Source organism: Narcine bancroftii, chromosome 1, assembly GCF_036971445.1.
Source record: "Narcine bancroftii isolate sNarBan1 chromosome 1, sNarBan1.hap1, whole genome shotgun sequence".
NCBI classification, from domain to species: Eukaryota; Metazoa; Chordata; class Chondrichthyes; order Torpediniformes; family Narcinidae; genus Narcine; species Narcine bancroftii.
Window position 1 is genome coordinate 252,223,869 of NC_091469.1, and position 21,226 is coordinate 252,245,094.

General features: G+C 45.4%; 1 long non-coding RNA gene across 1 annotated transcript; it reads left to right on the forward strand.

The window, feature by feature from the left end:
- Window positions 1-1,031: 1,031 nt before the first annotated feature.
- LOC138751274 (uncharacterized) lies at window positions 1,032-14,350 on the forward strand. The gene is made up of 2 exons (XR_011349790.1): window positions 1,032-1,584; window positions 13,191-14,350. It is a non-coding gene; the product is annotated as an uncharacterized lncRNA (long non-coding RNA).
- Window positions 14,351-21,226: the final 6,876 nt, after the last annotated feature.

A 21,226-nucleotide genomic window follows, 5' to 3' on the forward strand; every position in this document is an offset into this window, starting at 1 on the left:
AAACAACATTGCCGAATACAAAGTTAGATACATTGATTCTAAAGCAGCATTAGAACAACTCTGCAAACAGCAACGTTGTGTTTTGAAGAATCTCTTACAGAACAGTCAGATCTGTCAAAGTTTAACTGTATGAAATAAACTTAGCCCAAATGATTCAGGATGTTCACTTGTGTGAAGCCACGCATTGCAGAATGAGAAATATCATTGTTTGTGAAAGATACCTCCAGTTGTAACAGGAGGCTGGAAACAGCAGAATAGTTGTTTGGAAATACCTGCCCAGCTGTTCGAGGTATGAAGGGTTTTCCAAGCAAATCGTTCAAAATGGTCATTTGTGTAAAACAGACAGAGAAATTTCACTGTTTAAGAAGGATGTAGACAGTTATCCCTCCTCCTCATAACGGAAAATCTGCACAGCTGTTTGATATACCACAGTTTAGTGGAACCATTTTGCGCAGCAGAAAATATAAACGCTTCCAAATAATTTAAAATTGAATATCAAGAAGTTTCATTATTTGCGTAATTTCTCCCAGATAGGGGAAGCATTATAGCAGAATACTGCAAGCTCGGAAATATCAACACAGTTCTTTGATGTATTACAGTTTAGTGGAGCAGCCTAAAATAAACCTTTCCAGATGATTCAGACTACTCGATCGTGTAAAACAACACATTGCAGATTGAGAAATGTCGTCGTTTGAGAATGTGGATGTTGCTTACGCTTAGGCCAGCACGGGTTAGCATAGCAGTTAGTGCAACGCCTTTACAGCGATCAAGACTGGGGTTCAAATCCCTTGCTGCCTGTAGGGAGTTTGTACGTTCTCCCCATGTCAGTGTGGGTTTTCCCCAGTTTGAAACATAGCAGGGGTGTAGGTTGATTGGGTGTAATTTGGGTGGCATGGACATGTGGGCCGAAATGGCCTGTTGCTGTGCTGTATGTCTCGATTTAAATTTAAATTTAAAATGACATTATGTGTGGTGGACACATGGATTAGATGACCAGTGAAGGAGTAAAGGCAGCGCTGGACAAATCGCTGCAGAAAATAATCAACAGCAGTTTGATTAGCTGAATTGCATTGTTTCACAACATGGAACAGTGTGTGCGCACCTTCCTTCCAAGGTGCTTGGGGTGGGAGGAAGGGGAGAAAGTGATCACTGCTGACAGTGAGACGAATTAGAGTGAGCTGGGGGAGGATGACAAAGCTGGCACTGATCTCAAAGGATCCTGGAGAAGAGTGGGGCTTGCATTGTGTGCATTCACACTGAGAAATGGGCAGCGTGAATAGTTCTGAGCCAGCTAGCTGCAGGGAAGGGAACCTCTGCTCACTGCCTTCACCTTAGATGACACATCAACCACTTTCTCTTCCATCCAGTTCTTCTGGTTCCTGTAGGAAGACCTTCCTTTCTCAATGGGATCCTGGGTCTTCAGCAGAGGGGCTCTGGGTCCAGAGATGAACCGTTGATCTCTTTCGGATTGAGGTTGTGGGGCGTTCATTCAGTGAATCAAAACCTGAGGTGAGAAAGTCATGGATTAGACATCAGACATCAAGAGGAAAGATCACGACAGACAGAAACAGACAAGTAAAACAGGTAAAATGCAAAAGAACTCATGTTGTGAAATATTTTGGCTCAGGTTGTAAAATATTGGGGGCAGAATGGCACATTTGCCTCTCACTGAGGCATCGTCCAGCAAACCATCTGGTGATGGGACTTGGGGGCCAACGGCTCTGTCCATGGGAAGTCCAACGATTCTTTCAGTTTCCCTCTCTTTCCTCTTTTTACATATAATCTATTTTTGTGATTTCCTGTCTTATTTTAAGTCTATCAGTGTATTGCCCACAAAGCAAGCTGTTTTGGTCAGTCCAAGAATGCCTGAGTATGTACTCAGAGCAGGTGCTATGCAAATGTTGTTTTCAGCCTGGGCAAGCTTAGTCAGGATAGATGCAGACAGGACACAAAAGCAGCTCCCATTTGGGCAGCACTGTTAGTGCAACTATGTTACAGTGCTAGCGATCAGGACCAGGGTTCGAATCCTGCATTGTCTGTTAGGAGTTTGCACATTCTCCCCGAGTCTGTGTGGGTTTACCCCAGGGTCTCTGGTTTCCTCCCACAGTCAAAACGTATCGGGGTGTAGGTCAATTGGGTGTAATTGGGTGGCACGGGCTTGTGGGCACAATTGACCAACTACCCCTGGTATGTTTTCAACGGTGGGAGGAAACTGGAGAACCTGGAGAAAACCCATACATACACAGGGAGAATGTACAAACTCCTTACAGACAGTGCAGGATTTGAACTCCGGTCTGAATCACAGGCACTGTAAACGCACCACTGCGTTAACATCCCACCTGAATGTCTAAATTAAATTAAAATATACAGATGCTGTGCATTACATTGATATAGATTGATCGCATGTTGATGCACATGTTATTTAGACATTAGCGGAGTGAGTGGACTTAACAATACAGTAGCATTTATTGTCTTCAGGAAGATGCTGAAGTGTCTCGACAATGTTGCAGCTGCTCCAACTACGATACATTCTGTTGCATTTGTGGCAAGTATACACTTAGCTCAAAGATGCAACATGATTGCACTACATCCTGCTGATTGACAACATGCTTCAAGCATACAAAACCATGCAGTGTAACATGTCATTTCTGGATTCACACCTGGACATCTTCCCTGCTGATCTTGGTTCAGTCAGTGACAAACATGGTGAAAGGATTCAGCAGGACATTGCAACCATGGAAAAGCAGTATCTGGACAACTAGAACCCATCGATGCTGGCTGACTATTGGACACTGACATGAGAGGCATCAGATGCTGAGTACAAACAAAACTCAGTGGCCAAACAGTTTTAGGTCAGTTGAACTAACGCAATGTTAGTTCAGCAATAAACGTGCTAAATTCAATAAAATTTCATTTAATGCTTCTCCAACTTCCTACGTGATACAATCAATCTGAAATTATCTTTGTGTTCAGCTTGAAGATGTCCATCATAATCCCCAAGGGCTTCCAGGCAGGTCATTCCCTTTGCTGCTGACTGCAGAGCACATGATGAATGGACTTCTGGGACCCAGCGCTGAAGAGAACCTTCAGGGAGAAGGATTTCACTGACAAAGAAGAGGAGCAGACAGGTATCTTCCCACCAGCATTAATGTCACAAATATGGCATGTTGTTCTGTCCAAAGAAAGTAGGAGGTGCAAAGGCCGTTTTCTTTTCTCTCGGTGAAATTTGGAAGGTCGGGGTGAGCAATCCAATAAACTGTCTTAACAATGGACACAATAATTATGAATTCAGCATTTCATTCTGACACCAAGAGGCCAACCAGGAGTCAGATGTTGCTGCACCAGTTTTATGTTTGATTCATGTCCTCCTGCACTCTCCAGTTTACATCACCTCTGCTCGTCACACATCCAAAACCATCCATTCAAAACCCGAGCCTCCTTCAGTCAAAACCCGGGCCTCCTTCAGTCAAAACCCAGGCCTCCTTCAGTCAAAACCCGGGCCTCCTTCAGTCAAAACCTGGTCCTCCTTCAGTCAAAACCCGGGCCTCCTTCAGTCAAAACCTTGTCCTCCTTCAGTCAAAACCCGAGCCTCCTTCAGTCAAAACCTGGTCCTCCTTCAGTCAAAATCCGGGCCTCCTTCAGTCAAAACTCAGGCCTCCTTCAGTCAAAACCCGGGCCTCCTTCAGTCAAAACCTGGTCCTCCTTCAGTCAAAACCCGGGCCTCCTTCAGTCAAAACCTTGTCCTCCTTCAGCCAAAACCCAGGCCTCCTTCAGTCAAAACCTGGTCCTCCTTCAGTCAAAACCCGGGCCTCCTTCAGTCAAAACCCGAGCCTCCTTCAGTCAAAACCTGGTCCTCCTTCAGTCAAAACCTGGTCCTCCTTCAGTCAAAACCCGGGCCTCCTTCAGTCAAAACCCGAGCCTCCTTCAGTCAAAACCTGGTCCTCCTTCAGTCAAAATCCGGGCCTCCTTCAGTCAAAACCTGGTTCTCCTTCAGTCAAAACCCGGGCCTCCTTCAGTCAAAACCTGGTCCTCCTTCAGTCAAAACCCGGGCCTCCTTCAGTCAAAACCTGAACCTCCTTCAGTCAAAACCCGGGCCTCCTTCAGTCAAAACCTGGTCCTCCTTCAGTCAAAACCTGGTTCTCCTTCAGTCAAAACCCGGGCCTCCTTCAGTCAAAACCTGGTCCTCCTTCAGTCAAAACCCGGGCCTCCTTCAGTCAAAACCTGGTCCTCCTTCAGTCAAAACCCGGGCCTCCTTCAGTCTTCTTGCCTACTTTCAGAGGAAGCTCTGCAGCCATCCCACTGACCTGCAAAGTCTCTCCTCAAATTTCAACACCAGTCACTGCCGTCCTTCATCTGAGTTCAGCGAACTGTCACTCATGGCCTCGATGGCTGATTAGTAACAGCAAGACCATCACCTTGTGTGTCTGAGTTGCCGTTACTAATGTTGCCTTTGATTAGTGCGAGAAAACCAAGATGGAAGCCTCTTCAGATGTGCCTTTGCATCTGTCGCCAGTTTTCATCTATCCTCAACAAGAATACCAGAGTTTTGCAAGTTATGTGCTGGGAATAACGTCTAATTCTACCATATTCACAGTCAACTGGGAAAATACTTGTGAAATAAATGAAGAGATTAAAAACCCTGCTAAAAGTCACGGGTCAAGCTCATCTTTGCTCTCCGTGGGATGTATGAAGACCAACCAAGTCAATGCAGTGGTTTTTGTTTCCTGGTGGTAGAACTAATTCATTTCTTGCAATTCATTTATATTTATGTTTGAGTGTTGGAGGATTTTGTTTGAAAAAGTAGAAGCCGTCAAGCATGCCAAAGCAGATCTGAAGATGGAAATGGGCCAAAGCTTGAGTAACGTGGTGTGGAAGAGACTGTTCAGCTCAGTGTCTATGAGCCTGCTCTGTAGCTGAAGTATCTAATTTGTCCCCTGTGCCGCTCTGTTCATAACCATTCACATGTGCTACTCAATCTATTGATCCAATTTGCTTCTGGCGGTTACTTTCAAAGTTGCTCCTTTTCAGTCAGCGCAGATTAAATCATCAACATGTTGTGCTTTGTCTACTCACAGTTTCTTAAAAAATCCTCGTACACATGTCTCGTCGGCTGCCAGTGAAAACAGTTTCTCCTTTTCTGTGTTGACAATTCTGAAATACCTCAACAAAACCTCCCAAATTGCCCCTGAGAGAACCTCACCAATCTCCAGTCTCCAAGGAACCAAACAAAGTCCTACGCCCAGCCAATTGTTTCTGTAACTCTACTTCTTTGGCGGTCATTATCCCTTTTTCCACTGGCATCCCATTTAATTGGCCGTGCAGTGTCCCAGGATAGGAAGCCCTTTGTGCTGTTTCCACTGGGCTACCTTTAACCGGGACACTAACTGCTTTTCCACTGAACACAACTCATCCTCAGGGTTTGGAGAGTCTAGCTTCGAACGGAATGGAATGGATGGAAGTTGTCCTTTTTCCACTGGTTTAATCAGAACGCCGGCCTCAGCTGATGCTGAGGATATGAATAGGGGTCGAGGCCATTAATCCACGGCACGATTTGATGCCTTTTGACACCAGCATGTTGATTGTTTTCCTTTCCAACTGGACCCTTAACCAGTTAATTCCCCGTTAATTCCTGGGACAAGGTGCCAGTGGAAAAGGGGCTATTCACAGACCTGACTGATGGCTAATAAAGGATCGCAACACTCATTTTTGTAATTAATTTTCTCATCATTTTCTCCTTCCAGCTTCATCATTAGTTTGTAAACATATGCCAGTGTTTAGTTCTCGTCCTCCTTTTAAAATGTACCGTTTGGTTTACCTTGCCTTTCCTTAATCCTCCTCTAAATAAGTTAAGGGTTAGGGGGGAAAACTTTAGAAGTAACATGAGAGAAAGCTTCTTCACTCAGAGAGTAGTGGCTGAGTGGAATGACCTTCCGGAAGAGGGTCAATTTTTCCATTTAAGAGAAGGTTGGATGAGTGCATGGATGTGAGGGGATTGGAGGGTTATGGGCAGGGAGCAGGTAAGTGGGACTAGATGAGTTCACTTAAATCAGTGCGGACTAGAGGGGCCGAGATGGCTTGTTTCCATCCTGTAATTGTTATATGGTTATAAATGTAACCAGTGGGTGGTGTCGGACTTCAGTCAGGTGCTAGTTTACCCTTGACCCCAAGTATCATTCTCACCCAGGGTAAAAAGATCTGTTCACTGTGTGCTCTTTGCCTCGATCTCAACAAGTGATTCAGTGTGGTTCTAAGAGTGGCTGTTGCAGGATGGAGGTTACAGCAGGGACAGTCACATACTTTGGAATCGCTGTTCCCTCTAAGCTGTGCGCGTGCGCGCACATTTTGCAACCAGCGCACAAAGGAAATTAACGTGCACACAAACCTAAATAATGCAGTAATTAATAATTATACTTAGTAAAATGAATCTCTTAGCTAACTATTTCTGTTAACTAGTTAGTCAGTTAAACAAGTAGTTAATCATATTCTATTAAAACATGCCAGTACAGTTTTACTAGCTCTGAGAGATCGGCTGTGCCAAAATAATCTTGAAATAATTCCAAGTTTACATTTGCACAGGCATTCAGCATAAACATACTTGTGTCACAGGCAAAACATTTGCGTGACATAAGATTTTTGTGCGCATGGACTACTAAAAATGAGAGGGAACATTATTTGGAATGTACAAATTGAGGACAGGAGCCCGTCAAGCCTGCCCTGATTGGAATCTCAAATCCACATTACTATCTACCACAGTAACCTTTCTGCCAAATTGAAATTATCATGTGGTTTTTGAATGCATTTTTATCCTAAATTTTTCAAACCAAAATCAGCATGAAATGGATGTCTAAACTTTGACACAGTTGCTATTGTTGAGCTATCAGTACGGTTCAGTTAGCTAGATCCTCTGAGTAATTTGTCAATAACCCACTCATGTAGTTCACGGGAAAGGCTCTTGATCAATGGAATGACACCTCACAGGAGATCCACATTCTTTTGTCAGCTTTCCCAAAGAGTGATTTAATTAGCCACCCCCACCCCCATCTCTTTCCCTCTAAACATCAACTTCTTATGGGGAAAAAAGGAGCAAATTGCACCTGAACTACGTCCCTCACCCATTTACATTCACTGTAAAATCTTCCCTCGCCTCTAGTCTTTGCTTTCTTTTCGTGTCAGTTTGTCTGATATCTTAAGACCATGATATAGGAGCAGAAGGAGGCTATTTGGCCCATCGAGTCCACTCCGCCATTCCACCATGAGCTGATCCATTCTCCCACTCAGCCCCATTCCCCTGCCTTCTCCCATACCCCTCGATACCTGGACAAATCAGATACCAATCAATCTGTGCCTAAAATGCTCCCAACGACTTGGCCTCCACAGCTGCCCGAGGTAGCAAATTCCAGAGGTTCACCACTCTCTGACTAAAGAAATTCCTCCACACCTCAGTTTTAAGTAGGTGCCCTTTAATCCTGAAGTTGTGTCCTCTTGTCGTAGACTCTCCGACCGTGGGAAATAAGTTTGCCACATCTACTCTGTCCAGGCCTTCCAAAATGCTTCCTTGAGGCTCCCCCACATTCTGATCTTCAAGGAGTACAGTCCAAGAGCTGTAAAAAATTCCTTATTTGCAAACTATTTCATTGCAGGAGTCATTCTTGTGTATCCTCTCTGAGCTGTCTCCAATGCCAGCACCATAGCAGCAGAAAGACAACTCCGAGGGACAGTTAGATACCCAGCAGCAGCTATGGCAGATATTGCCGGCAATTATATCCTACAAGGAGAGGCTGAACACCATAAATTTCTGTGATGCTTCGTTGCCCGATGAGATGAGCACTCGCTTTGAGAAGGAGAAATCAATGCTAACTATGAGGATCCCTGCAGAAGCTGATGTCACTGTGATATCTGTCTCTAAGGCTAACGACAGAACAGCCTTCAAGAGGGTGAACTCTCTCAAGGCGTCAGTCCCTTATGGCAGACCTGGCAGGGTACTGGTAATCTGTGCCAGCCAGGGTATTCGCTCAAATGCTCATTGGTGCAGTCGGAGGTTCCCACCTCCTTCAAAAGGTCATCCCGGTGCCCAAGAAGATCAGGGTGAGCTGCCTCAATGACTATCATCCAGTAGTACTAACCTCTACAGAGATGAAATGCTTCAAGAGGCTGGTCATGGCCAGAATTAACTCGCACCTCAGTAAAGATCTGGATGCACTGCAATTCGCCCACCGTCACAATTGCTCTACAGTAGATGTAGTATTACAGGCTACTCTTCATTAACTATAGATCAGCTTTCATCACCATCATACCCTCAGTGCCCAAGCTCCAAAACCCTTGGGCCTCTGTACCACCCTCTGCAACTGGACCCTTGACTTTCTCATCAGAAAACCACAGTCAGAATGAATTGGAAACAGCGTCTCCTCTTCATTGACGACCAACACAGGTGTACCTCAAGGATGCCTGCTTCGCCCACTGTTCTACTTGTGATTCACCCATGACTGTGTGGCCGGGCATAATTCCAGTGCTATCTACAAATTGGCTGATGACACCACAGTTGTCATCAGAATCACAGGCAGCAATGAGGAAGCATACAGGAGGAAGATAGATCAGCTCGTTGAGTGGTTGAATTAATGCTAATTCAACATTAGCAATATCAAGGAGCTGACTGTGGTCTTTAGAAAGGGGAAATCAAGAGAAAACAAACCAGTCTTAATCGACGGGTCAGCAGTGGAAAGGGTTAAGAACTACAAATTTCTGTGTGTCAACAGGGGAAGGACCTTCTCCAAGGTGGACCTTGTGCAGGGATATCATCAGGGTCTGATGATATCCCCAAGACCACCATCATCACCCCGTTAAGCCTCTTCAAATTCCTCTAAATGGCATTCAGGCTAAAGAACGCTGCACAGACCTTCCAGCGACTCATGGATGCAGTGGGCCGAGAGCTGCATGGCACCTTCATGTACCTGGATGACATCCTGGTGGGGAGCAGAACCAACTGGAGCATATGGGGCACCCCCGCAACCTCTATACCCAACTGAACGAGTTTGGCCTGACGATCAACTCAGCCAAATTCCAGATCGGATTGGAGGCCATCGATTTCCTGGGCCACAGGATAACCAGGGAAGGAGCCACACTGCTACCCAGTAAAGTGGAGGCCATCTGGAAGTTTCCCAGACCCATCATGACCAAGGGACTACAGGAGTTTGTGGGGATGATCAATTTCTATTGCAGGTTCATCCCCTCAGCTGCCCAGATCAGACGGCCCTTGTTCACCTGAATGGCAGGCAAGGCGAAGGACATGGGACGAGGAGTCAGCGGAAGCCTTCGTGAAGCCCAAGGAAGCTCTGGTGGAAGCCGCTCTCCTGCACACCCCAGGGCAGATGCTCTAATAGGTCTGATGGTAGATGTCTCGGGAACAGTGATCAGTGGAGTTCTGGAGCAGCAGGTCAAAGGAAGTTGACGGCCGCTGGCTTTCTTCAGCAAACATCTGTGGCCTCCAGAACTGAAGTACAACACTTTCAACAGAGATCTACTGGCGCTGTACTTAGCCAACTGCCACTTCAGGTACTTCTTAGAGGGCAGGTCCCTCACAGCTTTCACAGATCACAAGCCCCTGACCTTTGCCTTGGCTAAGATCTCGGACCCCTCTAACGTCAAGAGGGGCAAAAAATCAAAAATGACAAAATTGCTAGGTGGAGGATCGAGCTCTCCACCTACAATTATGACATTGTCTATCAGCCAGGAGCTCTTAATGACCCTCCAGATGCCTTATCCAGAGGAAGCTATGCCTCTGCATTTACTGGCCAACTCTGGTCTCTGCATAATGAGCTCTGCCATCCAGGGGTTACCTGCATAGCTCATTTTGTCAAGGCGCGCAATCTGCCCTACTCCACAAAAGATGTCCGGGAAATTACCAGGTCTTGCCAGGTCTTTGTGGAGTGCAAAGGCGCACCTGATCAAGTCATCCAGGCCCTTTGAGCGGCTCAGCGTCGACTTTAAGGGACCTCTCCTCTCCACGAACATGAACACTTTCTTTCTCTCCATCATTGATGAGTACTCCTGCTTCCCGTTTGCCATCCCATGTCCAGACACCTCAACCTCCTGAGTTATCAAGGCTCTAGATTCTATTTTCGACCTGTTCAGGTATCCCAGCTATATCCATAGTGATCTGGGCTCATCCTTTATGAGGGGCATCACATCCAGCAGGACTACTAGCTACAACCCCCAGGGAGTTTGAAAAAGAAAACGCCAGGGTCTGGAAGGCTGTCAAGTTGTCCCTGAAGTCAAGAGGCCTTCCAGATTCACACTGGCGGCAGGATGTCCTTCCCATGGCGCTCCATTCCATTTGGTCGCTACTCTGTACAGCGACCAATGTGACTCCTCACTAGCTTTTATTCAATTTTGAATGGAGATCAGCATTGGGAACTACACTCCCAACCTGGCTCACCACACCAGGTCCGGTCGCCCTAACAAAGCATGCGAGGAGAAGGAAGACCGATGCCCTGGTGGAGAGGATGAGTCTAGTCCATTCCAACCCCACATACGTCTAGGTGGATGGCAGGGGAAAACACTGTCTTTATCAGGGACCTGGCGCCCACCGGAACAGAGGGTCCATTGCCACAGGTGATCCACGAGTTCCAAAACCCTTTCTTATCACCTCCAAACAGGGCCTCAGGAGATTCAGTTCAGGAGGAAGAATCAACCCACTCCATTGTACCTCCCCTACAAGGGCACCAGGATACCCAAGGAGCCAAAGGCCCACTGGTGCTGAGGCGCTCCTCCAGGATTTCCAGACTTCCAGATCATTTAAATTTAATGCTGATAAGTGTGAGGTGCTTCATTTTGGTAAGAAGAATCAAAACAGGACATACGTAGTAAATATAACATAACATATAACATATATAACAATTACAGCACGGAAACAGGCCATTAGGCCCTTCTAGTCCGCACCGAACCAAACACCCCTTTCTAGTCCCACCTCCCTGCACAATGCCCATAACCCTCCATCTTCTTCTCATCCATATACCTGTCCAACCTTTTCTTAAATAATACAATTGACTCCGCCGCCACTATTTCTCCCGGAAGATCATTCCACACGGCTACCACTCTCTGAGTAAAGAAGTTCCCCCTCATGTTACCTCTAAACCTCTGCCCCTTAATTCTTAACTCATGTCCTCTTGTTTTAATCTTTCCTCCTCTTAACGGAAATAGTCTATCCACATCCATTCTGTCTATCCCTTTCATAATCTTAAATACTTCTATCAAATCCCCTCTCAACCTTCTACGCTCCAAAGAATAAAGACCCAATCTGTCCAATCTCTCCCCATACTCCAGATGCTTAAACCCAGGCAACATTCTGGTAAACCTTCTCTGCACTCTCTCCACTCTGTTTATATCCTTCCTATAATTAGGTGACCAGAACTGCACATAGAACTCCAAATTAGGCCGCACCAACTTCTTATACAATCTCAACATTACCTCCCAACTCCTATATTCCATGCAATGATTGATAAAGGCCAGCATACTAAAACCTTCTTCACCACCCTATTCACGTGAGTTTCTACCTTCAGAGAACGATGTACCGTTACTCCTAAATCTTTCTGCTCTTCTGTATTCCTCAATGCTCTCCCATTTACCACGTATGTCCTATTCTGATTCTTCTTACCAAAATAAAGCACCTCACACTTATCAGCATTAAATTCCATCTGCCATTTTTCAGCCCACTTTTCTAAGCAGCCCAAATCCCTCTGCAATCCTTGAAAACCTTCTTCATTATCCACTATTCCACCTATCTTAGTATCGTCTGCATATTTACTAATCCAATTCACCACCCCATCATCTAGATCATTAATGTATATAACGAACAACAATGGGCCCAATACAGATCCTTGAGGCACACCACTGGTCTCCGGCCTCCAACCTGACAGACAATTATCCACTACCACCCTTTGGCCTCTCCCTTCAATCCATTTGACTATCTTAAAAGTTATACCTAAAGACTGCACCTTCCTAACTAACCTTCCATGTGGTACCTTATCGAAGGCCTTACTGAAGTCCATATAGACAACATCCACAGCGCCACCCTCATCCACATTCCTAGTAACCTCTTCAAAAAATTCAATCAGATTGGTCAAACATGACCTTCCTCCCACAAATCCATGTTGAGTGCTCCTGATCAGACCCTGTCTATCCAGATGTTTATAAGTACAATCTCTAAGAATTTTCTCCATTAATTTACCTACCACAGACGTCAAACTTACAGGCCGATAGTTGCCAGGCTTCCTCCTTGAACCCTTTTTAAATAACGGAACCACATGCGCAATGCGCCAATCCTCCGGCACTATCCCCATATCTAATGACATTTGGAAAATTACCGCCAGAGCCTCTGCTATGGGAGAGCATTGATGAATACAGAAGAGCAGAAGGATTTAGGAGTAATGGTACATCGTTCCCTGAAGGTAGAAACTCATGTGAATAGGGTGGTGAAGAAGGCTTTTAGTATGCTGGCCTTTATCAATCATTGCATGGAATATAGGAGTTGGGAAGTGATGTTGAGATTGTATAAGGCGTTGGTGCGGCCTAATTTAGAGTTCTGTGTGCGGTTCTGGTCGCCTAATTATAGGAAGGATATAAACAGAGTGGAGAGAGTGCAGAGAAGGTTTACCAGAATGTTACCTGGGTTTAAGCATCTAGAGTACAGGGAGAGATTGGGCAGATTAGGTCTTTATTCTTTGGAGCGTAGAAGGTTGAGAGGGGATTTGATAGAGGTATTTAAGATTATGAAAGGGATAGACAGAGTGGATGTGGATAGACTATTTCCGTTAAGAGTAGGAGAGATTGAAACAAGAGGACATAAGTTAAGAGTTAAGGGGCAGAGGTTTAGAGGTAACATGAGGGGGAACTTCTTTACTCAGAGAGTGGTAGCGGTGTGGAACGAGCTTCCGGGAGAAATAGTGGCGGCAGAGTCAATTTTATTATTTAAGAAAAAGCTGCACAGGTATATGGATGAGAAGAAGGTGGAGGGTTATGGTCATTGTGCAGGTAGGTGGGACTAGAGAGGAGTGTTTGGTTCGGTGCGGACTAGAAGGGCCTAATGGCCTGTTTCCGTGCTGTAATTGTTATGTTATTATTATGTTATGTAAATAATTGTATATATTCTGATTTTATTTTTTTGCTGAGTCTATATTCTCTGTCCTCATCCACAGGCCCTAATTCTTCAGGAAGGGGTGAATGCAGTGAACTGGAATTTACTGGTGATGGGTGGTGCTATGGCTGGCTGCTCCCCCAGGCTCTGCCCCCATCTACCCATATATAACTCAGGATTTCTGCCTAATCCAGAGCCCCACTGAAGACCCTTGTATGACTCTACCCCTTGTTGCAAGCTAATAAAAGTGGGTGTTCTCCCTCCAGTCGTGCAAGCTTTTATTCGTGCTACACCACCCACAATCCAATGGGTTGGTGGAGTGCTTCCACAGGCACCTCAAAACCGCACTCATGACCAGACTCCAAGGACCCAATTGGGTAGACGAGCTACCACGGGTGCTGTTAGGCATCCACACAGCACCCAAGGAGGACCTCAACACCTCTTCGGCCAAGCTCGTCTACTGAGCTCCACTGGTGGTCCCAGGAGAATTTGTACCATCCCCAGGTGGACAGCAGGATGACTCTGCAGCATTCATCTGCAGCCTAAGGGATGACCTTGCCCTGATTCCACCTTCCAGGCATGCGAGGACCAACATACCCAAAGACCTGCAGGACTGTGAGTACATTTTCATTCGCAGGGGTCCAGGTCATCCATTGCTTCAGAGGCCATACGAGGGTCTGTTCTGGGTCATCCACAACAACGGGGCTATGTTCGAGCTGGAGGTTGGAGACAAGATGGAGGTCTTCACCACAGACAAGCTGAAGCTGACACACCTGGACCCGAGGTGCCTGATCGAAACACCAGCACCATGACGAAAAGGCAGGCTACCAAAGGCTGTAGAGACATTGCCTTCGGGCACCAAAAACATTAACAAGGACAATACCACCAGTTCTGGGAGGGGGTTGGTCATGTGACGGCCCACCACGGCAGCAATTGAGATGGCACTCCAGGCGGCGAGCGCAACCAAAGGCCAGCAACCTGCACAGCGGCTTTGGCCCCAACAAGCGAAATGGTGGGTGAACAGCAAGGGCACTGGCCTTGCTGCATGACAGGGACAGTGTGTAGGGAAGAAGGGCATTGTTATGCAGGAAAGCACCCTCACACAGAAAACCCACTTTTGTTATGCAGGTTGTGATGTCAGCCTAGTGGGGGCCACAGCAGGAACAGTGCAAGTATAAAAGTTGTGTGCAAGCCGCTAATAAAGCTCAGAGCTTAACCTGACTACACTACGTGTGTGTCTTCTTTCGAGTAGTGCACAACTACAGTGTCTCTATAAGAACTGTCTGAAAGGATAGTATCTCCATATCACATAACAGCACCTGTGAAAACATGCAATACATTGATTGGGAACCCTGAACAAAATGTAACTATATAATTTCAGCATGGCTTAATTTTTCTGTTTGTCTGCCTTTTGAAGTTCTCATATTTTATGAAATTTTGACAACTAGGATAAATAAAACCATTAATATAATGACAAAAATAGCATGGAGATAATCACTGAGTTGATTTCTCATCTATGAATATTGATAGTTGTTCTGCTATTACAAACCAACAAGTCGGGACTCGCAGTCAGGCATTGGGAGCTCCTGGCTCCGGTGACCAGACCTCCTGATGCCCGACTCCAAACCCTCCTCTCGGCAGTCAGCCTACAAGTACACACTGGAGCTCCTGGTGCTGACTCTAAACACTCCCCTCAGCCTACTACCACACACTGGACTTTGGTGTGCATGTGCAGTAGGCCGAGGGAACAGGGGAGGGTTCGTAGTTGGGATTCAGGTATCATGAGCTTCAGTGTGGGCCGAGAGGAGGATTTGAAGTCAGGCGTCAGGAGCTTCCAGCTCCGGTGACCAGAGCTCCTGACACCTAACTCTGAACCCTCCCCTTGGCAGTCAGCCTACAGACGTACATCGGAGCTCCCGACGCCGAATCTGAACCCTGAGGCCCTTGGTCTACCTAAACTATGGGGCACAATTTGAGGTCTTCACCCTAGGTGGCTGCCTAGTTTGCCTAATGGTAGTGGTGGCCCTGTTTATACCCACTCTCTGTTTCCTGCCGATCAGCCACTGCTCCACCCCCCATTCTAGCATCTGTAATTCCATGGGCTCACATTTTGTTAAACAGTCTCGTGCGGCAGTTTGTCAAAAGCCTTTTCAAAATTCAAATATGCAATAGCCACTGCATGTCCTTTGTCCAGCCTGCTTGTGGCTTGCTCAAAAAATGGCATTAAGTTTGTCAGGCAAGATTTTCCCTTAAGGAAACCATGCTGACTTCATGTACCTCCAAGTACTCTGTAACTTTACAGACTCAGTATCTTTGTTTGTGGTCCTGGCATCCTGCTCGCTCTGCACAATTGGCTCCAACAACTAACCCCCCCACCGATAGGCTAACAGGGCTATAATTCCTCCCTTTTTAAATAGAGAAGTGACATTTGCAATCTTCCAGCCTTCCAGAACCATGCCAAAATCTATTGATTTCTTGGAGGATCATCACTATCTCCATAGATGCTTCTTTTAGAACCTGAGGGTGGATTCCATCTGGTCCAGGAGACTTATTTACTCTCAGATCTTTCAGCTTTACAAGCTCCTTCTCTCTAATGATTGGAACTGCACTCTCCTCTCTTCCCTGACACCCTTGAAAGTCCAGTATTCTGCTGATGTTACATGGATCGTTACATGGATAGGAGGGGACTAGAGGGGTATGGACCGGGTGCTGGTCATGTGGGACTAGGAGGGTGGGGATTTGCTACGGCATGGACTAGTAGGGCCGAACTGGCCTGTTCTGTGCTGTAAATGGTTATATGGTTATATGATGTGTTTCACAGTGAAGACTGATGCAAAATACTCATTCAGTTCCTCTGCCATCTCCTCACTTCCCGTTACAATCCCTTCAGCATCTCTTTTTTTTTACCCTTAATATACTTTAAAAACGTTTAGTATCTTTTCTGCTATTTTTTGGTATCTTCCTTTCAAAGTTCATCTTTTCCTTCTTTATGACCTTTCCACTAATTTTGGCTTCCTTGGAAGCCCTTTTACTTGTACTTTGCCTTTGACTTCTCTTGTCAGCCATAATTATGTTATTTTACTAGTCACATATTTCTTCTTTGGAATATACCTGTCCAGCATCTTCCTTATTTCTCGCAGAAACTGTCATCCTCCCTGCTAGCATGTCTTACCAATCAACCTTTTGTTTTAGACATATAGCACGGTAACAGGCTCTTCTGGCCCATGAATCCGTGCCTCTCAAATACCCCAATTGACCTATATCCCCTGTACATTTTGAAATGTGGGAGGAAACTGGAAAACCCACACAGACATGGGGAGAATGTACAAACTCCTTACAGAGAGTGCGGGATTAGAACCTGGGTCGCTGGCACTGTAACAGCATTGCACTAACTGCTACGTTTGGCCAGTTCCTCTCTTATATTTCTGTCATCCCCTTTGTTTCACTGGTGTACCAACACATTTGATTTTAGTTTCTCTCTCTCAAACTCCAGGGCGAGTTCTATTATATTCTGATCACTGCCTCCTAGGGGGTTTTTCTTTAATCAACTCTGGTTCATTACACAATCCACAATCCAGAGTTGTTATTTCCCTGGTTGGTTCAGCAATGTTCTAAGAAGTATTCGATAAATTCCTTCTCTTGCGATCTAGTTTTCCCACTCAACCTGCATATTGAAATCCCCCATGACTATTGCAACATTGCTCTTTTTGCACGCCTTCTCTATCGCTCTCTGTAGTTTGCATACCACATCCCAGCTGTTGTTTAGAGGCCTGTATCCAACTCCCATCTGGTCTTTTCACCCTTACAATTTCTTAATTCTATCCACAGAGATTCCTTTTCTTCACCTCTTTCCAAAGATTTAATACAATTTTTAACCAGCAGAACCATGCCCTCTGCCAACCTTCCTGTCCTTCTGATGCACTGTATATCCATGGGTATTTAGTCCTCCTGACTGTTCAACTTCTGCACCAATTGAATGGAGAGAGCATCTGAAAGTAGGGGATCTGATAATGTTTGTAACTCATTTGTTCTTGAATTAGGATCGCTCTTTACGATATCTGCTGACTCGGCAGCATGTGAAATGTTGGGGATCCTGGTGGGGGGAAGTCACCATTTGCAGTCAGACCTTTGGCAAACATTGCAGATTATAAAGGTTCTACATCCCGGCAGAAAGACTGATGCTGTCGAGGCTTCTTCCTGATCGTCCTGTTGTATCTTCAGCCCCTCTCAAGTTGGAAGGAACATTGGAAAAATGTCCCTGCTCATTCCTGCTGTGGCTTTGGGAAGGGAAATAGGATCCGTGTTTAAAACTTCATTAGGACTGTGTCCATTGACTCCAACTAAATTACCCAATGTGCGATAAAAGCAGGAAACATCCTGAATCACTCATCCCAACAAGTCAGTCTCTTCTCCCTTCTTTAATCAGGAAGGAGATTCAAAAGTGTACAAGTGCACACCACCAGCATCGAGAACAGTTTCTTTCCTTCTATTGTCAGTCTCCTTAATGAAGCACACAAGCAAAATAAATTTGCCTTTTCTCTGATCTAATCGATCTTTCTCTGTAACTCTTGCACTTTGCACAATTATATGTGCCTCACTGAACTGCTCACAAATGAACTTTCTCACAGTATTTCAGAGCGCAATGATAAACTTAAGCTTTTGTTAAACTGTCTAGGGAAGCTTAAAAGACCTGGTTCTATGTTTGATGAATCTGTGAACTGGAGAATGATCATTCATCAGAGTTGACCAGGACAATATTAAAAACCTACCTGAAAATAAGTGCATGATAGAAAACATTGGAGTTCCTGCAAATAGTCCCTGTGTGGAACTTCAGAATGGAAAGCTGAACCAGAGTGCAGGTTCTACTTTCCTGCATAGCCCACAAGGAGACAACACCAAAACGGGGAAAGTACATATGGTCACAGCAAAACAATTAGAGTGAGCGCAGCTGGGAGCCATCAGTCAGTCAACAAATCACAGCTTGAAATACTGTCTACCCTTAGATTAGTGCTGGGATAAAATTACCACCTTCTGGAGGCTTTCCTTCATCAAAGGAAAAGTGGATAAATCGTGGTGACTTGTTTCTCTCCCATCAGATTTTCTTCTCCCTTCAAAACAGGACCATATGCAACCAAAGTCATTTGAGTGATTGAGAAACAGTATAATTTGTCCAACAGAACATCCTTCTGCTATCTGCAAATAAGATCATTTTTGAGGGAAAAATTGGGACCAGCAATGACATGCCTGAATGTAGTGACGTGGAGATTCTAATTCAAAATTTATGTCTAAGATGTATTACATATTCCAAAGCGAGGGCCCGAAACTGGGCCTACAGAGGTCGAGGGGGAGATGGGAGTCGGACTTGGATACAACAATTAACGAAGAGTGGTGGCAGGACCTGTGTCTGGTCAATGTGACGGGTCTGTCAACGCCAGGTACAGGATGGTGCCGTATAACTTCCTGCACCAGTTGTACCCTACACCTCAGAAACTACCCAGATCAAAGTCGGAGATTTCAGAAATGTGTTTTAGATGTGGTGTGGAGGTGAGAACTTTCATCCCCTCTACTTGGCTGTGCTCAAAGGTGAGACCTTTTTGGGAAGACCCAAGGGATATTCTTAAAAATAATGAGTGGATTTTCCACAGGACTGCTCCCCTTGGGGATATTGGAGAAGTGCAGTTTAGACTGACAAAATTCCAAATTTTGTTTGTGAAGGTTGCTTTGGTGATAGCCAGGTGTGTAGCAGTTTTGTGGAAGTCCAACTGCCAGCTGAATACCACATGATGGAATATGAAAATGCAGAGTTGTATTCCCCTGGGGAAAATCACATATAACCTCCGGAGGAAACATGACACATTCTGTAGAGTGTGGTAACTTTACTTGTAGTACGTTGATTCTCAGATAGATTGATACTCCCCTTTTAAATAGGGATGAGGTTAAACTATTCCAGTACGGCCAGAGGTCTGAATACTGAAAAAGGACTTGGTGCGGACAACGCACCTGCCCTTTTCTTTTCATGTCCTTAGTTTTCTTTTTCTTTTGAGTTTATTTCTTTTCTTTTTAATGTTTTCTTTGAATGACATTGCCATGGTGATTTCTTTTCATTACAGTTTTTGATAGGGGTTGTGCGCCCCATGTTGAGTGGGATCGAGATAAGTTTTTGGAATGTATTCGCTGTGGCAGGTGGGGAGTTGGGACAAATATAGACTTTGCATCTGCATTTTTACACGGATGGCTTTGTTTATTGGATTTTGTAAGTCTGTGAAAACTATTAAAAAACACCTTTCATTTCACAATCGGGAGTTGAGATTGCTTAGTAGTCATTCACTTTCACCCGATTCGTAATTATTTGCATATTATTGCTGTATATGTGAGTATATGCCCTTTTGTAAATTCCCCTACAATATTCTAGTTGAATACTAACAAGTGTCCAGCCTTGATATTGTTTGAACCCATCAAACCTATTCTGAACACATTTGGTGCTGCAAACCAGACCCATGTGGTTGTGATGTTTTTGCACAATACAAACCATTAAGTGTGTGTGGGTGTGTCCTGTGGCCATCCTTGCTGAGAGGTTTGTAGCATGCAGACCAAACCAGGAGATGGAAAGCAGGAATGCCTTGGCCCCCCCACCCCCCACCCCCACACACTCTCTAACCCAGAAAAAGTGAGTTTCCTTCATTCATAGGATGACCCATCTGCGGGCAGATGTTAGCGGCACTGAGATGTGGTCGGAAGAGACAACACGTGGCTGAGAACGATCAACTTGAATGCTGCCAAAGGACTGCCGCGAACACTGATCCCTACTAACATTGGAAACAGAGAGTCGAGGGGAATTGTTCAGCTCCGCGGGTTTTGATATTCCTGTGTTGGGGGAGGCCTGGAGGTAATGGTCGCCAACCAACTTCACCCCACACCAGTGACAACCACACGTCCAGTGACACTTGGGGTAAAAGCACGATGATGGAGAAACTCTGCAGGTCAAACAGTGTACTTTATATAGCAAAGATAAAGATACAGAACGCACATTTCAGGCGTGAGTCTTTCACCAAAGTATGGAAAAACGTGGGCAGGCATCCAAACAAAGAAGGAGGTAAGGGGACGCAAAGGCAGGAAGTAGTAGGTGGAGGTGAGGGAGGGCACACCAGCAAGCAAGGGGAGCAGGGATGGCTAGGTGAATAGAGAGGGAAGGGGTGGAGAGCTGAGGGAAAGAAGACAAGGGGAAGGGAAGGGAGGAGAAAAGGAGAGCAGGGCTGGAAACCATGAGAGACAAGATAGTGGAGGCAAGTAGCAAGGAAGGCAATATGGCTGTGGAAATGAATCTGGTGAGTACATGGTTGTAAAGGTCTGCTCTTCGGGAAACCAGGTTCCTGAGTATGTACTTCATTATGTGGTATACTGTGGCTGTGGGTGGTGGGCACTATAAGTTTAACCCTTGTTTATTTGCGTACTCAGTACCGGTTTGGCCTGCGGGTGAACACTGTAGGTTTAATCCTTGTGTAGTTGTTTGTGTTATTGCTGTGTATGTGTGTGCACCCTTTGTGAATTCCCCTGTGTAAATAGACTGTAATTGAACACGTGTCCAGCCTTCATTCTTTTGAACTCATTAAACCTATACTGAACACAGCAGTGGCTGGAGGAAATCCAAGCAGACGCGGGAAGAACATAAACTCCTTACAGAGTTCAGACACTCAGGATATGTGACCACTTAGCTAACTGGATAAAAGTACAGTTTCAGTGATAGGAGTCAGAGCGTGTTTGTGGAGGGCAGTTTTTCAAATTGGCTGACTGTAACCTTGAGGATGCTTTAGGTTCAGTACTTGCACCGTTGCTTTTTGTAACACACATTAATGATATGGACAAGGGTATTTGTGGCAAGTAAGTTTGCTCCTGACACTAAAAGTTGTGCAATGGTGGACCATGAAGAAGGTGACTTGGGTTTCAATGGGATCACAATGAGATGGGGAATTGAGCTAAGGAACGGCAAATTGCAGTTCAACTTAGAGAAGAGTGAGGTGCATCATTTGCATATATCGAGCCAGAGCAGGTCTTGCTTGGTTAATGGCCTGAAGAATATTCTAGAACCGAGGAACTGAG